Genomic DNA, 18,309 nt, shown 5'->3' on the forward strand with positions numbered 1-18,309 from the left:
TTTTTAAGGCCAACGAGCAGGATGCCTACCTGATAGAAAGTGATTACCAACCATGGATATCTGAAACAACGGAAGGCTTACAGGTGGTTTGTAGGTCTTTAAGGAAAGAGTACTTCTCTTCTTGGAGATTCACGAGTAGTATTGGTTTGGAAAAACCGCCGGCGAAAGGTTCCACAGAGTGATTGGGCGAGGCAGGAAATATCTTAGAAATTACGCTGACGTGGATTTTAGAACATATAGAAGGTGTGGTTAAAACTTCGAGTAATTTTCATGTCTGAAATATTAGTGGAGTCAATGAATACATAAAACAGGCAATCTTAGGAAGTCCTCAAGAACAGCTCCGATTTTGATGTTTTTTTTTTTAAATTTTGTTTTTTTTATATTATTCAAAATCAGAAACCTCTTAGAGCGGGGACGGAACTATTTATATTGTTTAAACAATATCAACGATATTTATGCACAAAAAAAAATTCTACTATACAATATCCATTAAAAACTTGTAAATATATTAATGAATGTTATAAACAATTATCTATAAGTTTGTTCTGTGTAGTAATGACATGGAATTAATTTGTGAACCAAAATATAAATTTTTTATTGACCATAGAAAAATCATTATGTTAAATACAAAAAAAGTACATTTAATTTACATTATCATTTTGCATTTCGGAGCCTTCTTCATCTTCTTCAAGTTGTGGGTGGTTACTGCAGTCATTTCCACTGCAAACTATGCAGGCTGGTGAGCAATGAATACCACTTTTTCTGCAGCCACACGCTGAACCGCATCCTGTTTTGCAAGAGCAAAATATTAATTTGAAAACGTTGTCAGGTGCTGCTGGTTGAGTCATTTTGATTGGTTTTAAATAATTCTCTCTTCGCCAACCCCATTCTTCAGGTGGTATCGATGAATTATTTTTCCATTGCTGAACTTGTAAGTAGACTCTTTTAATATGTTGTTTTGCTGCATCTTCTGTCGGAGGTAAGGAATTAAGTTGTACGCTTTTATTTTTTGAAGCTAATGCTATGAAACGTTTATATCGCAGTTCATTTAAGCATTTGGCAGTTTTAGCACCATACATTGTAAGAATACAATCAATACCATCATTAAAAAGCACTTCTTCATTTTGCTTTTCAATCATAAAATTTTCTGCTGCTGCATGTAATTTTTGATTATCATTAAAAACTTTCATAAAACTATTTTTTCCTTTGTTATAGAAAGCGGATGTGGTATCACATCCAGTGAATGCATGAATAAAAAACAGATGGGTTTTTTTAATATTTGGATATTTCTCTAATGTTGTTTTTGTTGAGTAAACTCGTTGCAAGATATTATTTTTTAGTGGTTTTAAAAAAAACATTTCTTTATCATCTGGTGCTAAAACCATTAATAAAACTAACACATCAATATCTTCAGCTACAACAACTACTTTAAGAGAGGAACAATCTATAGCAGATTGCACAATTAATCGATCAGCATCACTTTTGGCTTGACTCCACTCAATATTATTTTCGCCTAGTTTTCTGCAGAGAAGATTAATAAACCTATTTTTATTTTTGCTATTACCTAAAAGTTTCTCTTTCGTTGTGTTTAAAGGCATGTCTTCTTCAAATAAATAATCAATGGAAGTATTGCCGACGTATCTACGATTTCTCTCAGACACTTTAGTTCCATCATTACTATATCCATCAAATACAACTTTAACATTAGTGCCATAATTATTACGTAAATAGCTAACATACTGTTGACAAATATCTGCAAATTTTTTATTTTTTTCCCATTTTAATCTATGAAGTAGCATACCACCATCAATAACATAGAAAAATTTAGTAACATCACTAACATCCGTTTGGCATTGTACAAAGGCATCATATAATGTTGATTTGGTCGTTTTCCTCATTCCAGCGTTATCAAACAGTGAAAGAGGATAGGGAGCCAGCTCGTAGTCAAAATATTGGCGAAGTTCATCATTACTTTTTCTTAAAAAGCATAAACGTTGGAAAATTAAATTTGGATCTATAGCGATTGCAGTATTATTAACTTTGATTTTACTGCTCATGATCAATAAAGATTTAACAGTATCTTTCGTGGTCATTTTCATATCTTTGAAGTTAAAACCTCTCATTTTATTTCTTAATTTAATTCCAACATCAAATGCTTCATAACAATTAATAGTTTCGTTACCTACAATTCCTGTGGAAATTGCCATAACTTCCTCTATGTCAGGAAAGGGGTTGTGAATTTTAAAATACTCTACAATTTTATCAATTGCTTTAGAATCTTCTTTGATTCTGCTATCAGTAGCGTCAACATGCTGATATGATGATTTAAAGGCAACTCCACAAAACTCTTCCATTCCGTCGATTACGTCGGTTGTAAATAACGTTGCTTTTATCCATTTGAAAACAACACTTGGTGTTGCTCCACGTCTGAAAGGACCACCTTCTATTTTCATTGACTTCATAAGTGTTTGTTCTATTGTCTGGTCAGTTGAAATTTTTGCAAAATACATATCAGATCTTCTAACACTATGGTTTTGTTTGTATGCTTTAAAATCTTCTTCGCTAAGCTCTTGTGGTAATCTACGCATGTTTTGTAAATACATTTCACTACATTTCGCATAAGGAAAGTGTCTTGCAGCGTGGAAAAATGGTATCATTAACTCGACAATTTTTAAATGCAAGTCCCAATCTCCCATCCTCTCTGCAGCTATAAAATCTTTGAAAAGAGATACCATGTGGAAGTACGTAATCCACAATTTACATGTCTTGCCTCTTCCTTCAAGTTCAAGCATTTTATTTTGGAAGAAATTTATTAGTTCAATAAATGTTCCATTATTTTCTATCTCATTATAATTAAAAGAATAAAATAGTGAAGAATCTTTAAACCCTTCTTGGAATTCAACAAACTTTTCATTATTTTTCAGCTCTTCAAAAATGATTTTTGAAAGTGCTAACTGTACTAAACTGTGAGCACGCACAGCTCTTGAATAATTATGTCCTGATAATATTTGGTCGCATGTTTTATCAGCATATACAGTCGATAGTACTTCTTTTAAACCACTTCCTGCCATGATATTACCAATGCATCCAAAAAAAGAGAGCATCATATGAAATGCTCCTAATTTAATAATTACTGTAAGATCATCAGCCAAATGTACAGCAGAAACTATATCTTGAGCTTTCAAATAAAGCGGTTGGTCAAAAGTTATCACACAAGCTTTCATAGAAACAGATCTAGCTTTATAAATAGCAAATCTAATAGCTGTAAACAAAGTATTATAGTCACTTGGATTTGAATTAATAAATGGTAAGAACACGATTTTTGATTGTTCATACTCAAATCCAGTGGTTAGGTTTTGCATAAAACCGTTCCATCCCGGATAATTATTAGATTCAATATGCTTCATAAACATCCAGAGTGTATTCAAATGTGTTGTATAAGAAGGCTCCAATTTTACATTTTCTTCTGGTATTTGAGCTATTATTTTTCTTAATCCTTCACCACAAGATTTTATGTATGGTTCAACTCTTATCTCTCCTATCTCAGCAGTATCTTGTTCCGAAGGTATAGTTTTTAATCGCGGGAAAGATTGCCGAGGTAGTATTGAAGTCGCCGGGGTTACAATACTAATTCCACCAAGATTATGGAAAGTTCCTGTACCAGTCAAAGTTGCGGTATTAAAATCTGCATTGTCAAAAACAAACTGGACAAATGGATTATTATCTAGTACAGCAGAATCTTGATAAAGTGCTGAAGCTTCATATAATTGTGCTTCATAATAAGATGCACAGAAGCCTAAAGCATGACATAAGTCTATGACCTTTCTGGAGCCAAATTTTCTGTGTAATGTTACACTCAAGCCAATTTGAAGGGGTGATAAAAAAGAACGTGGTCTCACAGCAGACATAATTGCATGTGCGATTGATGTTGTTTTTTTGTCGAGTTTATTATCGACATTTTTTGCCCTCTTGTTCTTTCCTATAATTTCATGGAGTAATAACTTCAATGATTGAGGAATTACATCCATCAATTCTGTTTCAGAGAACATTTTATCACTACCAGGATAATTATTATTATTGAAGATTTTATTACAGATGTCTGTGTGGATTAAATCAGCGACCTCCTTGATTTTTCTAATATTATCGTCCTCAGCATGCAAATTAGACTCAACAAAAGATCGATTAAGAATGTCATGATGTTTCTTCTTAAAACAAAAAAGAGTAGACAGTCCTTGGCAATTTGATACGATAAGATCTTCTTCAAAGTGTTCCTCTAATCGACGCTTAATAGTTTGAGGAGCAGGCGGATTATCACCTACTACATCCATCAGCTCTTTTAAAGAAAACTGACAATCGGGATGATCGTCAACATAATCAATTATTCGGTCCATAGCGTCATTTGTATTAACCGTTCGTGGATCAATTGTTTTTTCTGGTGTATTATTCTGTTTTAGAATATCTGCATAACAAGTCCGATGGTATTTTGCGCTTACAGATCTCAAATCACTCGCTGAATGAATCCTCAAAAGAAGAGACCGAGAAGATTCATCTCTTTTATTCTTGATAAGGTCAAGTAATTTATTCTTCGTACGATGGGAAGTAACAACAGATATGTTCTGGTTTTGCTTGACTTTTCTTCCAGCAAATAATGATTGAGTGCAAATAAAACAATTTTGGTCCCAATCAAAAGAGGAATTCGAAGATCTTCTCAACTTCAATTTGGGTGGGCTAAGAGATTGTTTTTCACAAAGTTCAAGTTTTCTTATTTCAGCTGAAACACTTTTACGCTCTGTAAAGCGTTTTCGACAACTAGAATGAACAAATACTTTTTTTCCGCTATTAAGAAAATTAAGAAGTTCATTATTTTTCAAATGTATTGCTGTTGCTCTCAATGTTGGCAGTCCCCGAGTCACTTCAGTCAATTTTTCCTGAACTTGAGTTGAGGTACTTGGAACATTTATATTTTTACCTAGTTCGCAAATACAGCAAACGTTCTCTGTAGAATCTACAGCGCCTTGTTCTTCCTCCTGTAAAAATAAGTATTTGGACAATTCAGAATTAAAAAAAAAAACTTTTACTGACATTATTAATATTTTTGAATGGATTCATCATTAAATGAAAGTAATTTTTTGAATAACTTTGTATTTAGGTTCGGTAATGCACTCGGCACTGACGTCCTTCATTAATAGTTACTGATGTTAAGTTACTATTCACTAATTCAATTTCAGAGAGTATAAATTACCAATTATATTTATATGTATTAACCTATAAATAAATACCTTCTCCATTATGCTGATACACAATATTCACTCCGATAAAAATTATTTTTATTATAAATAATTCACTGTGAGAAAAAAAAGTAAATGAATACTGAGTGAAGTAAGCAGTAAAAATATAAAACTAGTCAAACATCTGCTCTCAGACCTTGAATTCTTTCATCAGGTAGGGACTACCTAAACGACAAAAAGGTCAATTTCTATTGTACGAATAGTACCTATACCTCACAAAACTTTCTAATGCAACGTTCAATATTATATATATGTTGTTACGGATGCGCTGCTTCTTTAGCTAAATAATTCTATTTAAAAAATTAGTGAAGAAAATCGCCTTGACATATATATTTAAAATTTTTTTTTTTTTTTTATTTTAATATTAAATTGTTGTTAAAAACTTCTTTGTTACAACTATTTGTTACAATGAGATTATTATATGGAGATTTTCTTACAAAAAATAGAGACCAAACTTAATTTTTTATATAAATATCGTTGATATTGTTTAAACAATATAAATAGTTCCGTCCCCGCTCTAAGAGGTTTCTGATTTTAAATAATATAAAAAAACAAAATTTTAAAAAAAAAAAACATCAAAATCGGAGCTGTTCTTGAGGACTTTCGAAGCAAAGGCTTCATTGACGCCACTATATTTATTGACGATAGATTCTTAATACAAAAAATTAAATGTAAAATTTCTGAGACATATAAAATTTCAGAATAAAGACTCTGACATTGACTTAATTCTAGATGTGTGTGTGTGTGTGTCTTGTGCTTAATAAAGTATTGGTAGCTAGTACAAAAATCTCATTAGTAGCTCGATGTTTGGATGGTGGTGTGAACAATATCTATGCCAAGGAATAGATATTCTCCAATTGTTTCGATATCATTGGGTATCTCACTAATAAGAAACGGTGCCTATTGTAGAGGCGCGAAGATCAAAGATAAATTAATAACACCGATTGCAAAGTTAATACATCCTTTTTGTGGAATAGTAGTCGTTTCTAGGATAAGATACGACTGTTATATTTAAGTAGATTAATTAATTAATGAAAGCTATTGTCTAAAAAGCAAGTATGTTATATTTACGGTAAAATAAACGTAAAGTATATAAATTTAATTTTACTTTATTGATATACGCTGTAATCCAAATGGTGGAAAGAGTAACCATAAAATGTGGTCAAACTGAAAACTTCAATAAAAAAAGTTGATGACTTAACCCCGATCTGAAATGTTGTAAAAAATTTCGTTTCATAAAATAACATAAATAATTCTGTATTCGGTGTGATTGAGGCTCAGAGAATGGACGCGTGACGCGTTGCGGATGTGAAACATCGATATAATCGCGAAAATGTCACAGCGTCGTGAAAATATAATGAAAACACATCAAACATGCAGTATTATTGATGTTTTTTTTGCTCAGCGATATTTCCATACGAGTACGTTTTGTTTATTTTGGTTGACCTGTTTATATACATTATGTTTGATTAGAAATAAAACCATTGAAATTAAAAATACATTCTTTGTTAAATCATTCATATTGAGTATGGTCAGTTTTGCTTAAATTAAATTTACAGTGGGAGTTCCACAAGGTGAAGTATTATGCCCACTGTTGTTCATACTTTTTCGAATTCAATATTTTATTCCTCGCTGAGGTTATGTGGTTACATCCAGATACATTGGCACTATGAAAAATATTAACGATAAATTAATATAATAAATATTTAATTTTATGAATTTGTCTGTATTTACACACTCTTTCACACTTCAAACCGTCACCCAGTAATAATATGTGCTGATGCCATCCCGGATAAGCTAGCATAAAGTCCTACCACCAAAATAAATGTATTATTATTCATAAAAATAATCACCTTCCTTGATCCCATGTTTCTATTTATTGGGCTACTTTGCCTTAAATTTATTTACATTTTATATACACAGCAATATATCATTACATAGTATAATACAAAGTCGATTACCACTGTCTGTGTCTATGTGTTCTTAGATCTTTAAAATTACGCAACGACTTTTGACGCTGTTTTTTTTTAATAGATAGAATGTTTCAACACGAAGTTTTTTTGTATACAATACATGGACAATATAGTAAAGAAACACTGATAATTTTAGAAGTTTCTAGTGTGATGTCATAAATAAACAAATTCTGTAGTATATTTAGTATCAGTATTGTCCTTGCGAAGTTGGGGCGGATCGCTAGTATAATATATAATATTTCAACCAACCAACCTCCATCTAGCTTGACCGGTTTAAGTACATTTAATCCCTTCAATGGCAAATAAATACTTGATACCTCCAAGAGTAATATTCCGAGATCCCTCAAAGAAAATATTTTTATGTCATTCGTCTTTTGCTTTTATTAAAGATTTGTGGAGGAGTGTTTTACGGGTTCTCTTTACAAACAGCCATTTGAATATGAACGTATATGCTCTTGGATTTAAAAAGTTGTATATACTTCAATATTTTTGTTGAGAAAATAGTAGTAAGGATAAGAATAGTTGATAGAGCTGAGATGGCCCAGTGGTTAGAACACGTGAATCTTAACCGATGGTTGCGGGGTCAAACCCAGGCAAGCACTACTATATATATTTGTGCTTAATTTGTGTTTATAATTCATCTCGTGCTTGGCGGTGAGGGAAAACATCTTGAGGAAACCTGCATGTGTCTAATTTCATCGAAATTCTGCCACATGTGCTTTCCATCAACCCGCATTGGAACAGCGTGGTGGAATATGTTCCAAACCCTCTCCTTAATGGAAGAGGAGGTCTTATCTCAGCAGTGGGAAATTTACAGGCTGTTACTTCACTTTACTACTTTATAAGAATAGTATTAATAATAAAACATTTATTTAGTACATAAAAACAATGCACGAATAAAAATTATACTTGGGAAAAAAATGTCTAAAAATGTTCACTCTGAAATTAAATAAAGCAGCATTGTACTGAAATACTCTTTAAACTGTCATCAAACGTAAACAAGTTACATTTTAGAAAGTAAAGAGACCCAAAACTGTTAAACACACGTTAAACAAGTTTAATAATACAAATTATGGAATATGTATGGTTGATCTAGCTACAAAGCCGTAAATAAAAAAAAAAATGATTTTTGTTTGTGTGATGAAGTCCATAATTGACGATTGTTTTCTATCTGTAGTTCTTTTTACGTCCCAAGTGTTTATTTCCGAACCTATTTTTGACTTTGATGACTTCCATGGTCGAGTGTGTTTTCATGGGTACGCCACTCTGAAGTCTCAGGTTCGATTCTCGGCCGAGTCGATGTAGAAAATGTTCATTAGTTTTCTGTGTTGTCTTGGGTCATACTTGTGGTACCGTCGTCACTTCCGATTTTCCATAACACAAGTTCTTTAGCTGTTTACATTGGGATCGGAATAATATATGTGATGTTGTCTAATATTTATTTATTTACAAAGATCTTGTGTTCAATTCTATTTAATAAAGTTTTTATAGAATTGTATATTTCTAGTAAGAAAATCTTATTAATAGCTCCAAGTTTGAATGTTGAAATGTGCATTTACTAATGCCAACGCATAAAGTCTTCCCAATTTTGTCGGTTTACACCATCGTATCAGAAGTCCAAGAAGATAGAATATCTCTGTGTTTGTGAGCACACTTGTGTAGTATAATACTTCCTACGCAGTTGGTCTCCGCTGAGATTAGCCGCGCTGACCGACCTCGGTCTAAAAGACTTATCATCTCCATATTCGGATTATATTAGGTCTTTAACATATTTCGGTATATTATTTTGCAAAGATACGGTGTTATTAAGGTCCTCAAAAATGAGCTGGTCGATATATTTATAACTAGTGATTCGCCCCGGCTTCACACGGGTACAATACTGATACTAAATATAGTACAGGTTGTTTTATATTTATCATTAACTGTATTATTTGTCATTAGGAAATACGAACCGCTTTATAGCTTCTGTACCTGTCACTCTCAAATCCGTCATATCTTCTAAAATATTCGTATAAATTTATTTAAAGTACTAAATTGGATAAGGCTTAATTTATTAATGTTGTATAGCTTGAAATCTCTTCGTATTAAGACATTATTTCTCGTAAAAAGTAATGAATAAGAAATCGTTATTTTGGGTTATCTCTGAAGATAGACATATATCATAGCAGATTTTTTGTAGATCTTTTATGGTGTATAATACTATCGGACATTATTTTGTTCTATGTTGTACTGTTCAGTTAGGTTTTGCACCATGACTGTATTTATTTACGACATAAAATTAAAAACCTCTAAAATTACCAGTGTTTCCCTACTGTATTACGTATGTTATATACATATAAACCTTTCTCTGGAATCGGTCTATCCATTGAAGAAATCCGTATCAAAATCCGTTGCGTAGTTTTAAAGATCTGAGCATACATAAGTACAGACAGCAGTAAGCGACTTAGTTTTGTACTATACAGTGATATCTGAGCTTGATACCCTATTGGGATTTTTTCAACAAAGTGCTTAAGTTTCGACCCATTTCAGTATCAAAAATATTATATTTTAAAAGAATGTTTAATATTTTACCCTCCTTGGGTCGCCTTTCTTGGGTTTTTATTTCATAATGGAAAAAGATACTTTTAATACAGTTTGTTTATTAATAATTTAGATGTAAAAGCAACTACTTACCATGAACTAGTCTATTTCTATGTTTTTCTTTGACATATCACTTCATATCATAAAACAAAGACGTCGTGTTGTCCGTCTGTATGTTCTCAATAAACTTCATAACTACTGAGCCGATTTTCATGCAGTTTTCACTAATAGACATAGGGCTTTATAAGGAACGTTTAGGCATATAATTTATAATTGTGTAAATCACTTGAAATAGAACGACAAATAAAACGTAAACATATATAAAAAAAACATTATGTCCTTCCGTGCGAGGCCGGAAAAGGCCGCTAGTCACAACATATAATATTCAAAACCAAAAATAGACGCTTTAATCTCTACCTGACTGTTTTTTTGAATGCCATAAATTTACAACCTTTGATTGGGTTTTCTCACCATATCCGAAAATAAGCTTAGTGATTCATGAAACAGTATTTGGTAAACATTTTTAAAGATTTTTATTAAATCAATATCAATATTAAAGTTTTATGTAAATCTCTTTCTACCCGTAACACGTCAGAGCATGTGGTTAGTAAATCTATATATTATTTATAAGTGAAAGACTGCTTAATGTGTAATCACGAACTCTCAGAAACGTCGAGATGGCCCAGTGGTTAGAACGCGTGCATCTTAACCGATGATTGCGGGTTCAAACCCAGGCAAGCACCGCTGATTCATGTGCTTAATTTGTCTTTATAATTCATCTCGTGCTCAGCGGTGAAGGAAAACATCGTGAGGAAACCTGCATGTGACAAATTTCATAGAAATTCTGCCACATGTGTATTCCTCAAAGCCGCATTGGAACAGCGTGGTGGAATATGTTCCAAACCTTCTCCTCAAAGGGAGAGGAGGCCTTTAGCCCCGCAGTGGGAATTTACAGGCTGTTGTTGTGAACTCTCGGAAACAATGACACCTACAAACTTGAATTTTGGCTGATAGGTTCCTTATAGGGTGCAAATATTATTTAATAACTTTTACGGATTTTACGGATATGTATGCTTAGATCTTCAAATGGCACTACGGATATTGATTAGGTTTTTTTTATACATAGAGTTCGAGAGTTATTATATATAATACAACAACAGCCTGTAAATTACCACTGCTGGGCTAAAGGCCTCCTCTCCCTTTAAGGAGAAGGTTTGGAACATATTCCACCACGCTGTTCCAATGCGGGTTGGTGGAATACATATGTGGCAGAATTTCTATGAAATTTGTCACATGCAGGTTTCCTCACGATGTTTTCCTTCACCGCTGAGCACGAGATGAATTATAAAGACAAATTAAGCATATGAATCAGCGGTGCTTGCCTGGGTTTGAACCCGCAATCATCGGTTAAGATGCACGCATTCTAACCACTGGGCCATCTCTGCATAATACATAGACACTATAATAAGAAAACACTGATAATTTTAGAAGTTTCTGTGATGCGTTATTCAACAAATTCTGTATTATGCTTAGTGTCAGAACTAGTATATAAATACACTAGAGAGCACATTTCAGTTATATTAATGAGATCCGAATGTCGCAATGTGACGATTTCCAGCATTCTAATCGGCTTAAAGTTCTGTTACTCTCAAACATTAAATACGTATACGTATTTCAAATGAATCTTCTCTGCTTCTCTTTCTAATGCACTCTAGTAAAATGAGATGGAGATAAATATAAAATTTTCTTTTGGCTAGTTCAATTTTCTTTATTATTCAAGGGCAATGCTTTACATTTTTATGTAACGTTTATGTATTTATTTATTAATTGTGTAAGTTACGGCATCGACTGATCCCTAAACTCTTAAAATTAATATTGAATACAGGTGATACATCTGTCAGAGTCGAGATGGCCCAGTTGTTAGAACGCGTGCATCTTAACTCATGATTGCGGGTTCAAACTCAGGCAAGCACCGCTGATTCATGTGCTTAATTTGTCTTTATAATTCATCTCGTGCTCAGCGGTGAAGGAAAACATCGTGAGGAAACCTGCGTGTGACAAATTTCATAGAAATTCTGCCACATGTGTATTCCTCAAAGCCGCATTGGAACAGCGTGGTGGAATATGTTCCAAGCCTTCTCCTCAAAAGGGAGAGGAGGCCCTTAGCCCAGCAGTGGGAATTTACAGGCTGTAGTTGTTTTTGTTGTTTGTTGTTGAATCTTCTGTACAGTTAGGCGTAAACAACACACAACATATATACATATAGTAAAAATTTCAGTAAAATATTTCTAATGAAAAAACGTTTCTCTTTTGACACATGCACTATGCACCATCATATTAATTAATTAATAAAATTTTATTTTTGTGTGTATAGTATGCGATTTTGTAGTGAGCACCTAATTTAAATTTGGAATTCATGTAATATATTTCGCTGCTGCAGTCTCGATCCATTTGATTGGATGAGCTTAAAGGCTACCTCAAAAATACAGGTCAAGACTCACAGAGTATCATGATTTTATATTTAAATATAGAACGCTCACATTTCGAATAAATTTAAAAAAAGAATTTGCGGTTTCTTTTTTTAAAAATATCACCGATTAAAAACCTGCAAAAGGTCCAAATCTCGAACCCTGCACCTCATTAACTTTTATTCTCTGAATGCGGACATAATTCGAAGGTAAAAAGCTAAAAAACTCAATTCGAGCGCTCGCCTCGTGGAATACTTTGCAAATTGTCGTTTATAATATAGAGTACAGGTTTGATAGAGAAAATTGCGCTTATATTTTTGAAGAAACTAAATGTTATTTAAGAATATACTTTAAATTGTAATATAACATTGCTGAGATTTTCGAATCGTCAAGGAGACTGGTACATCTTTTTTATGGTATAGCTTGGTGGACGAGCATATGGGCCACTTGATGGTTAGTAGTACCAACTGCCCATAGATAATGCGCCACCTAATGGTAAGTGGTCACCAATGCCTATAGATAATACCCCATCTAATGGTAAGTGGTCACTACCGCCTATAGAAATTCCGCCACCTGATGGTAAGTAGTCACCACCGCCTAAAATAAATTACTATACTCTGATCCCCATATAGGTAGCTAAAGCACTTGTGTTAACACCACTCCTTTAATCAAATTATACAAAATACAATTTTTTTGTGTGTTTGTAACAATAATAATCAGTATAAATTTTATAAATAATTACCATAATATATTTGTAAAATAAATAAAAATAACTCGTTATTAATTAATTTATATAATATTTTGTTATTAATAATATTTTATTCTCTGATTTCTATATACTCTGTGTTCTGGCCCAATTATGCTCCTTTTACATTGATCAAGCTCTCCGTTTCTTTTCTAAATTCTTATAAAGAGTTTTCATTAGAAGAAATTCCACTTTTATTTCGAGTCCGGAATTATAGCGCTTTGAATTAAATAAATGGGAAGTACTTTAGTTTCAGTGGATTATTTTATTTATAATAATAAAGTCATTCTACCCAAATAATAATTGAGAATTAAGAAATTGAAACCTAAACTTTTACCATAGAATTACAAATATGTGTGGTTAGAACGCGTGCATTTTCAAGTTCGGCGGTGAAGGAAAACACCGTGAGGAAACCTAGATGTCTAATATCATAGATTCTGCCACATGTGTATTCTACCAATTCGCATTGGAACAGCGTGGAATATATTCCAGAAATTCTCCTTAAAGGAAAAGGAGGCCTTAGCCCAGCAGTGGGAAATTTACAAGCTGTTGTTGTTGTTGAGGTGCAATGAAGTAGTGGAATAAATTCTATGCTAACACAAAACTCTACCAGTGGTCAAATATAATTCTCGAAAACGATTACCACCATAAAATTGTCGTAAATAATTCCTATATAATATATTATGTGGAACTTTATTCAAGCATTAACATGAAAATCGTGCGTAGGCATAATCTCGTAGCTTGAACTCATTCGTAGCCTGACCTAGTATCATGTAGGCATATAATATGAAAATAACTTCATGTACATATAACCTTTTATTAACTCGAGTATATTTATTAAAATTAGAATAAGAAAGCTGTGTTTATTTCTGTAATCATAGAACATTAGAATTTATTGCTTGAAATAAAATATAAGGTGAAGGTTTTTTAAAATAACCGCTCCGTAGGTGTGACATTTATTAATAAATAAAATGATATGTTATAAACATACTGAATAACGTAAAGCATTTAATAGTAATGTTACTTTTTAATAATATAGATATAAATTGCGAATACGTAAGGAGATGAGGTTACTCCTACATACAAATAAACATTTTTTTACCTGTTTGTGACAAAAGTATAGATAGCTCAACAATTAATTATCAATACAACCAATTCAACTTGAAAAAAAAATATTTGATTTCATGCAGGATATATACTTATTATATACAGGGTTATTGGTAACTCGACGTATATCCTTTAGGAGGTATTAGGGGTGACTATTTGCAATAATTTTAACCCCCATATGCATAATCCAAAAGTGAACCATTTTTGAGTTATCACGTTTTTTAGTTTTATTCAAAATTTGTCAAAAATGCAACTCCAAAAATGTATTTAAAAAAAAAGTTTCAATTAAAATCTATTTTTTCCTTTTTTTTTTATAAAAAACCTTAACCTTTATTACCTTTTACAAACCTTTACCTTGACCAATAACCCTGTATATTATATATAAATATATATAGTATTTATGACATGTAAATGCATTTATAAACGGAAATGGCGGCGCATAATTAAATCTCTGTAACCAAGGTTGGTGGTACACATACCAAAGGCTAAATCATTTTTTTATTTAATTTTATTTATTTATTATAAAAAAAGTTTTTACAAAAAAATTAGTTCTCGCCAAGCTGTTAAGCTTAACGGTGATACGCGCTCGTTATTACAAAAAAAATGTTTTTAGCTTCAATACAAATATTGTTCACTTCACATAAACATTAGCTTAAAATTAATTTAACTGCGAAATTTTTCTTCATCGAGAAATAAACCCCTTAACTTAATCTTTAACAATTTTTTGTTTATTTCATTTTTTTCTTAGCATAACATTTATGTATTGAATTATATTGGTACCATATATTTAGTTGTTCTTTCCCCATAGTAATTTTTTATTTTTGACTGATGTAACTTTTTGTCAGTTACTCTTCTCGTATTTATTTTTACTAATATTTTATATTCGTCCTGCTCGTCTGTCCATCCAACTACCAGATTTAGAAAAACCTTCTTTTACCTTTATGTCATGTAATATATTAAAATAAAGTAAGGCAGCCTTCTCACTAATAGCAACCTCTTACAGACTTAAGTGTTTTAAGATTAAATTAGCTACATATTTTATCGTACTAGATAGTAAAGTAAACTTATAACTCCAAGATTCTGACGCAAAGTTAATATTTCTTAAGGTTTTATTTTTACAGACCCAAGAGCACTATATGTATTTCCTAACTATCAAAATCTGATGGGATGACAAACTAAAAATGAGTGGAAAGAGATTACAGGTAGGCTTTGTGGTACGGTACCGTAAACTTGATTGGTAGGGCTTAATGCAAGTTAGTCTGGGTAGAGAGACCTGCTTGTCATAATATTTGGGGAAGAATATGCTTCCCCAAATAGCAATGAACCGTGAATGAGTATGAATTAATATTTGTTGACTTCCAGGCAGGATATATAATTACATGTATGTAACCAACATGACTGCATTATTAAATGTTGAAAAAAATAAGTTCTGAGTTTCTTGCTAGTTCTTCTCGGTAGAATCTACTTTCCGAACCGGTGGTAGCTTCACTTAATTGTTAAATGACGATTTAAAAGTGCTTGTAAAAGCCTACTTGAATAAAGTATATTTTGATTTTGATTTTTTTTTTTGAACGATGGATGGATTGTGTAAAAGACGATATGGTTAGAAAGAATGTTTCCTGTGAGATGACGTCTGACAGAAAAGTATGGAAGGAGAAGACATGTTGCGCCGACCCCAAATTTTCATCAATAATTACTTTTCTTAACGATATTCCGCTTCAACTTGCAAAAGAGAATAGAATTTTGATGTCAGTAGTTGATTTATAATAGTTAAAATTCACTACCGTCTTGGTTCATTTCGCTTGAGTAAAATAGTTGCAATATTTTAATTTACTATCAAGATTTTAGCCAGCATTAATTTCATTCCTGCAGTTAAGAGCCGTCTCCTGAAAGGCTTTTAGTGTTAATAGGTCTTTTGGATTCTAAATATATTTTTTACTTTTTTCTGTCATAGAGCCTCTGTGAAACGCATTTTTGTAAGGAAAAGGCTATTAATTTAATATGGTTTTTAATAATATTATGACTGTTTTTATTTTATAATTCGGTCAATGTATTCTATATTAATAATTTTGCTTGCATGGCTACAATATACACAATCGAAACCTATATCTACAATCATAGAAAAATTAGTATAATTGAGATATTTCTTGAAACTGTTATGTAATAATTATATTTCAAAAAAATTTAAATCAAACCTGAATCACGCTATCGATGTTTTTTGTGATAATTATATATATAACTATACAATAAATTGGTCTATTAAATACAGCTTAAAGGTAAAATTTGGTTACGCTGATCCAATGCGACAAATTTCCTCGAACGTTTTACATGATAAATTTTCCAATAATTGGAATATCTCAAGGAAAATGGATTTATTCAAATTATAATTTACATTTCTTCCCGATATTATCTCTTTTATCAATACAGATTATCCGGGCTTAAAATATAAATATAGATAGATATATATAATATATTAAAATATTAGCTTTATCTATACTAAACGCACATTTGGATGAATGAATGATTGTTACTGAATAACGCCAGTACAGCTGAATCCGAATGAAGTTTGGCACAAATGTCGTAAATATTAATAGCGTTAGCAGATTTTTGCCCCAGTGCTTATGGGATGATAGCTGCATATAAAAAATCGGTTATGGTCTCATTTAAAAAGCTCTGGCCATAGGTTTGTAAATATGCAGGATTCTTGATTTAAATTTGCTAAATTTTTACAATTTCGAATCAATTTTAGTTAGGGAAAAAGTACTGTCCGAGAGTACTAAGCTGTTTGAGAATAATAAAGATAACAGACTACAATTCTAACCTAATTAATTTATACTATTTGATAATAAAAAAAAATTGAACAAAGTTTCATCATTTCGGCACCAAATGTAGATGTAACAAGTATTGAAATTTCTGAAAAATATCTTGAAGAAACGTCAAAATTAAGCAAGCGACCACTGGTGTACATTGTAGTCTGAAATAGCACGTAAGCCTTTTAAGCTTGATGATAATATTTCTAGCATCTTATTATTTTTTTTTTCATTTTGTTTTTTTATTGGAAGTTGCAGTATGATTCTGTAAGAATTCACTTGGAATATCACTTGTGATATTTTGATACGGTGATACTCCATTCTGACACGTGTATCTTATAATTATTATACAATATCACACATAAATATCACTCGCATTTTTTAAGGTGAGATTCGGAAACGCCCCATAAACGATTTAAAAAATAACATAAAGAAAATGCCACTGCTATACATTTTAGGTTCCTTTCTGGTTTCATCTTTTTTACCACGGCCATTTTCTTTGACCATTCATAAGTAAGTGAAATGCTTTCAAACATGGCTGAACTCTCAATTAGGTCATTTTTATTATTCAATTGGACGGGAAATCCAACTCAGATCCCATTCAAGTAAAGGACCGAAGGCTTTACGTGCTTTCCTGTTTATGTTTTCATTTCTCATGGTAACATTAACAGGAATTTCTCGAAATTCATTTTCATTGAACTGATTCGATTTTGGAGCCTTTAGATGAGAGCTTTGAGGTCATTGACCTTATAAGCTGATTTGTACACTAAACATTATTCTCATACATTAAGAAGTAAAATACTAAGAATCTCTCTATCGTATAATTATTTTTGTCGTCAATATAATCCGTACTTAATATTATAAATGCGAAAGTAACTGTCCGTTTGTCTATCTGTTTAGCTTTCACGCCTATGTTGTAAATGGTTGAACCTTTTCAAGATTGTATGTAAGTATTGTCATTTTTAGAAGTATAAAACCTCTATTTTATACTGTTGACTTTTAAAATATCATATCATGACACCACTAAGATGTGTTTTCATATTCGACGCAGATAAAGCCTGGGGTAACAGCTAGTTATCTATCACACTTTTATGAATCATTTATGATAGAGTTGAGTCGAGATGGCCCAGTGAGTTAGAACGCGTGCATCTTAACCGATGATTGCGGGTTCAAACCCAGACAAGCACCGCTGATTCATGTGCTTAATTTGTCTTTATAATTCATCTCGTGCTCAGCGGTGTAGGAAAACATCGTGAGGAAACCTGCATGTGACAAATTTCATAGAAATTCTGCCACACGTGTATTCCACCAACCCGAATAGCGCGGTGGAATAAGTTC

The 18,309-nt window shown here is 32.1% G+C and overlaps 1 protein-coding gene and 1 long non-coding RNA gene across 3 annotated transcripts in view; one reads left to right on the forward strand and one right to left on the reverse strand.

Moving 5' to 3' along the window:
- Positions 1–18,309, forward strand: part of LOC124539751 (octopamine receptor beta-2R) — a 232,404-nt gene that overhangs the window by 191,948 nt on the left and 22,147 nt on the right. The gene's annotated exons all lie outside the window — the stretch shown is intronic.
- On the reverse strand, positions 453–5,357 carry LOC124539752. Its single transcript, XR_006967094.1, has 3 exons — positions 5,280–5,357; positions 4,970–5,027; positions 453–787 (listed from the first exon to the last, which is right to left on the reverse strand). It is a non-coding gene; the product is annotated as an uncharacterized LOC124539752 (long non-coding RNA).

This window comes from Vanessa cardui, chromosome 23, assembly GCF_905220365.1.
Source record: "Vanessa cardui chromosome 23, ilVanCard2.1, whole genome shotgun sequence".
Taxonomy (NCBI): Eukaryota; Metazoa; Arthropoda; class Insecta; order Lepidoptera; family Nymphalidae; genus Vanessa; species Vanessa cardui.